Source organism: Colobus angolensis, unplaced genomic scaffold, assembly GCF_000951035.1.
Source record: "Colobus angolensis palliatus isolate OR3802 unplaced genomic scaffold, Cang.pa_1.0 Scaffold62, whole genome shotgun sequence".
Classification (NCBI taxonomy): domain Eukaryota; kingdom Metazoa; phylum Chordata; class Mammalia; order Primates; family Cercopithecidae; genus Colobus; species Colobus angolensis.
This window is the reverse complement of record NW_012119821.1, coordinates 6716943-6722942: the sequence shown is the minus strand read 5'-3', so window position 1 is coordinate 6722942 and position 6000 is coordinate 6716943. Positions and strand designations below refer to the sequence as shown.

Genomic DNA, 6000 nt, shown 5'->3' with positions numbered 1-6000 from the left:
TGGCTCGGCCCGGGCGCACGCAGGTGGGGCGCAGGCCCAGACCGCAGCCGATTCTCCCGAGACACAGGGCCGAGAGCGGCCGTCGGCAAACGCACCAGACGGGCGGAAAAAAAAAGGTATCACAAAGAAAAAGTCTCATCTCGGAGCACACTGTACTTTTACATAAATAATAAATGTATATAGGGGAGAAGCCATGCTTGTGTATTTTGGATTACATTTTTTGATGCCCATTTGACTTTGTCTTGTTGTCTTGCACGCCAAAAATTACGGATTTTAAAGCAGCTCGGGTATGTAATTTTTGTAGGAAAGTCGCGTGGATATCGCCCATGAGGTTGGCAGGACCAGCTTAACAGAGCACAATTTCACAAGTCCCAGAGCGGGGCCTTTTGAAGAAAGGGGAGCGGCCTCCACCCTTACCTTTGCACAGCAAAAGCAGACAAGGCTGCTCTCTCGTTCAGTAGAGCCCCGGGCGAGCACTGTTACTGAAACCCCAGCCCGGGCGCTCACTGCTGCACTGACTCCCACGGGCCATCCTCAGGGGGAGAGACGGTTCCCTCCCTCCCGGCTACTAGCAACAACTGGGGATGAATTCCTTCAAAACGCCCAAGGGGAGGTTTTCAGGATTTGAAATGCTTATAGAATAAAGAAGCAGGAGAGCCTTCACAACAGATCTCAATTCTGCCCCCGGGTCTGGCCCACAGGCCCCTACAAATTGGCTGAGAGGAAGTCCCCTTAGCTCTGTGGAGCCTTGGTTTTCCCTTCTGCAAAGCGGGGACACGAGCTGCCACTGATAGGCCTGTCTTACGGAGGTATCTTGTAGAACACTTGCTTTATCGCCAGTCTCACGCATAAAGCCCCAAATAACATATCTGAAAGATCCGCTTGGAAATTATGAGAAAAAGTATATTGTTTTGACAAATTTATTTTCCAGCTCCTTTCTTTTTCTTCATTTCCCATTTTGTATAGGCAGAAACCAAGAGAAACACTATGGCAAATTTAGTGAAAAGAACATACAAAAGACATGGATTTAAGGAGTCTGAATTTAAATCCAGTTCTGCCATTTATTATTTGTATGATCTTATGCAAATTAAGCTTTCTGAGCCTCCAGTTCCTCGTTTGTAAAATGAAGATAAAAATAGTATTATTTACTTCACAGATTTATGTCTGTATTAAATAAGGTAATATAAGCACAAAGCGATTTGAAAACCATAAGGACTACATAGATTATTACTATTGCACCATTAAAAGTAAATTTTTATAAAATATACTCTTGGGTTTTATTTCAGTATTGAATTTGAACAGAAAAGAGTGCTTATGCTATTCATAAGCAGTGAAGGCTATTATAAATATTAATGTAAGAGGTCTAGATATTAAATCACATCCTACTGCTGAAAGATTCTAACATGCCTAAGATTCTGACATGTTATCTCAATTTCACTGAAAGAGCAGGATGAAGGGAGGAAGACACAGCCAGCCAGAGAAGGGAGAAGAGGAGAAACATCTGGAAAATATCAGTGTTGCAGAGCCTCCCGGAAACTGACCTCGCCACCGAAAGGGTAACAGACTGCACCCTTCTGAAAGTCACAGTTAACTTCACAGTCCCCTCTGCCACACATCCTGAGTCAGGAGCTGCTGATACGTATACCTTGCACTCGGTAATCTCAGACTCAGGGGGAGACAGCCTGAGATGAGGATGATTCTGAACCCAAAGAAATGCTCCCTCACTAGTCACAAGTGGCTTTTCCTGTCCTGCCCAAGTCATCATGCTGCCCCCTCTCTCCCTATACCATCTATCCTTGCCCTTCCTCACTGCAACCCAGATGTCCACAGATAGTCCATAAGGGATCTTAAGGGATCTCACCAGGGCTGTGTGCTACACAAGAGAGCTTCCACTGATCTATAATTGGGGTAAAGCAAAAACTTTTCAAGGTGATGATTATGCAAATCCAGAAAACCCAAATTTCAGGCCCAGTCTACCCACAGCAGAATTACTTTCTCTCTCTTCTTTTAGAAAGTACCCTCATAAGAAAAATTTATTAAATGTCATTTTGCAAGTCCAACTGGGGACAAATCACATAAGATATGTTAAAATACATGTCCTTTAATGTGCTACTTGTTTTACAACTGCTGAATGAATAGTTCAAGCGCCCCCACATCAGCCTTATAATTCATTTTAGATTGTTAGCAGCTTCACTGATCTTTGAACATTCACCACGGGCCTCAGGAAGCCTGGAGAGAAACTTCTTTTGTATTTAAATGCAAGCAAGCAGTCACCTTGGGGAAGAATGTTCTGTTTCAGCTCAAGAGCAATGAATGCTCAGCTTATTTTAAAAGGCTTTATGTGAATAAGGACATTCCTCAGTCTCCTGTATAACCTCAAAGCCATCTGCTCTGGGCAAGCTACATTGCTCCATACCCCTACCCTGCAACATGGTGACAAAGGGCAGCTGATTCTCTAGGGCTCCCCTTGGCCTTCTGCTGCTCTTCTGCTGCTCTCAGATATATACCAGGTCATCTTGATTTTGTTGTGCTTTTATTCAAAACGGGATAATTTACTTGTTAGCCCCTGTGAATAATGGTCCAGTACATCATAATGATTTGTTATCTCCTGTAGGTGGGACTTGTTGATTCTTGTATGTTTAAGAAACACCCCAACATCCTTCGCATGGCAACAATCTATTATGGCCCGCCTGATACAAAATTGCAACTAAGTTAGCAACACTTCTCATTTAATAACAAACTGTACTTAAATACTATGTTGAACTCCTACAAGTGTCTAATAATGGAACTCCCACCTTTTGTGTCAAGATGGAAGAATGAAAATGCTGGCTAAGATTCTGAAGGTTTATTCATTCATTGAGGTATAATCAAATAAATTTGCATGTGTCATATCTAAATGGACCCTACTTACCTGGGGCTTATTGATATAATTTTGTTCATCTGACCACAGACCTAAAGAACTCAACTTTCCAAGTCACCTTGGTTCTAAGGAAGGTTTATTAACACCAACTCTCGACTGAACTTTATCACAGAGCAGCAGAAAAATCTCTTTCCAAATTATGCCTTAAATAAAGCTGTCAAAAGAGTTTTTTTAAAGGCCTGACTTTTAGGCCTTTCGCTCACAGCCCCCCAGATGTCTGTTAAGAAAAGGGGAGATCAGTGAGTTTTCAGACTCACACAAATTGGAAGGCCGGCCAGCAGAACTGGGAAGCCAAGGTACCTTTTAATCAGAAGGTATCAAATATTCCACTTACATTCAAGAATGTTGTGTTCTCTGCAGTGAAAAATATGAAGCATCTCTGTAAACTAGCCTCTAGTTCTATGGAAGAACTATAGTTCTAGAACTATAGCCTCTAGTTTGCAAAAACGGCCATTTTTTTTTCTATCCTGCTGATAAGAGGCTGAATTTGCTTCCTTCAATTTGACTTTGAGACCTTCTTCAACTTTTCTTGTATCATTTTTGTCTACACCCTTGAAAGCTTTCAAAGGCTTCCATGATCTATACAAAAAGTTGGCTTTCACTCCTGTTTCCCCATATGAGGGAGAGATCTGTGTCTTGGTCTCACCTGGTTAGGCCTGTAGGCTTCGAGTTCTTCCTGTTACCCTCAGACACGTTTACATTTACCCTTTCGTAACACAAGTGGGACTGAGTGGGTGTATCTCCACGGCCTCTCCCTGGCCCAGGCTGTTTCACTGTGTTAGCCTTAAGAAAATTGTATTTATGGCCGGGCGCGGTGGCTCACACCTGTAATCCCAGCACTTTGGGAGGCTGAGGCAGGTAGATCATGAGGTCAGGAGTTCGAGACCAGCCTGGACAAGATGGTGAAACCCTGTCTCCACCAAAAATACAAAAATTAACTGGGCACAATGGCAGGCGCCTGTAATCCCAGCTACTTGCGAGGCTGAGGTAGAAGAATCGCTTGAACCTGGGAGGTGGAGGTTGCAGCAAGCTGAGATTGTGCCACTGCACTCCAGCCTGGGCAACAGAGTGAGACACCGTCTCAAAAAGAAAAAAAAAAGAAGAAAGAAACAGAAAAAAGAAAATTGTATTTAGTAGAGTTGAAGAAGAAGATGCTAAAATGATAGTGGAGTCATTTATGCACCTTTGCAGAAGGTCAAGCTCTGTGCCTCAAGTGGCCTTAAGTGCTGAGTACAGACGCTCCTCAACTTAGCAGTGAGGCTACATCAGGATAGAACCATCATAAGTTGAAAATATATTTATATTTAATACACCTAACATACTGAACACTGTAGCTTAGCCTAGCCCACCTTAAATGTGTTCAGAACACTTACATTAGCCTACAGTTAGGCAAAATTATCTAGTACAAAGCCTATTTTATAATAAACTGTTGACTATCTCATGTAACTTTTTAACACTGCACTGAAAGTAAAAAAAGCAGAGGGGTTGTATGGGTGTTCAAAGTATAGTTTCTACTGAATGTGTATCACTTTTAGTAGAATACAAATAGAGTAAGGCTGGGCACACTGGCTCATGAATTTAATCCCAGAACTTTGGGAGGCTGAGGTGTAAGTATCGTTTGTGGCCAGAAGTTTAAGACCAGCTTGGACGACATAGAGTGATCCTAACTCTACAAAAAAAGTTTTAAAAGATTAACCGAGTATGGTGGTGTATGCCTGTAGTCCTAGCCACTTGGGAGACTGAGGCAGGAGGATCCCTTGTGCCCAGGAGTTCAAGGCTACAGTGAGCTATGATCATACACTGAATTCCAGCCTGGGCAACAGAGTGAGACCCCTCTCGGTGCACAGATACACACACACACACACACAGTGAGACCCCTCTGTCTATACACACACATGCACAACTACACACAGAGTTAAAAAACTGTAAGCCAGGGACCATCTGCACTGGGATAAGACGGGGGAGGCTGAGGTGAGCTGAGGCAGAACCACGTGAGAGGAAGACACTGAGGATGAGTGTGGAGATGAGGCAGGGAGAAGGCCACTAGGGTCCAGGTCCAGGTCCTTTGAAGTTATGGGTAATCCCTCTCCTCAGTCTGCCCAGTGACTTCTCCCATACATTCTACACATTCACTAATGCTCTAGATGTGAGTGCCTAATTCTGAGAGAATGGGAAGAATTGCTGACATTGGAGATGAGCACACATAGGGAGACAACAATACATCTGGGATGTGCTTGTTTCCTAGGCTTTCTAGGTGTATTTCTCTCCTAAGAAATCTTCCTTGTTAAAAGTTTTCAGCAGATGATAAAACACAAGCATACTCTCAAAATGAGTTCAGAAAATATTAGCTGAACAATTTATGACTCACGGTCCTTCTTTTATAACACAGTCATTCCTCAGCATCTGTGGGAGATTGGTTCCAGGACCCTTGAGGATACCAAAATCCAAAGATGCTCAAGTCTCATATAAAATGATGAAGTATTTGCATATAACTTACATATATAATCCCATATGCTTTAAATTATCTCTAGATTGCTTATAATTCCTAATTCAATGCCTACGTATCACTTCATTCACATAAATTCAACATAATACTGCAAAGTAGCAAATTCAAGTTTTGCCTTTTGGAACTTTGTGGGATTTTTTTTTTCCCCTCAGAATATTATTGATCTGCCGTTGACTGAATCCACAGATGCTGAATCCATGAATATGGGATGCACAGATATGGAGGGCTGGATGTACTTAGCAATAACGTCTTGTATTAGTTTTATTTAGACTCCCAAATTAGCCCCCTCGGGTCATCATACTCATTTTACAGATATGTAATTAAAGAAATGGAGGTTACGTGATTTGCTCAAGGTCACAAAACTAATAATGTTCTTTAAACCACAATGAATGCAGTCTAAGCCTCCTGTCTCCTATATCCAGACTTTCTCACTCTATTAAACTGTTCCTATAAAATTCAAGTCCCTTATTTTGCAGAGGAGTAACTCGAAGATTGCTAATATTGGGAGGTCCCCATAGAGCTTGTGGCTGGCCATGGTTCTAGCATTGAACCATCGTCAAATCTCTCTGTTCAA

The 6000-nt window shown here is 42.4% G+C and overlaps 1 protein-coding gene across 4 annotated transcripts in view; it reads right to left on the bottom strand.

Annotated features, from left to right (window-relative positions):
* TNFAIP8 (tumor necrosis factor, alpha-induced protein 8) overlaps positions 1–6000 on the bottom strand; it is a 121444-nt gene that overhangs the window by 37729 nt on the left and 77715 nt on the right. Inside the window, exon 1 of one of the 4 annotated variants that reach the window (XM_011963682.1) lies at positions 418–496. The exons of the other annotated variants lie outside the window; for them this stretch is intronic. The gene's annotated coding sequence lies outside the window, so the exon portion shown is untranslated. Of the gene's footprint in view, positions 1–417; positions 497–6000 lie in introns of those variants that run through there. 4 annotated transcript variants of the gene reach the window in all.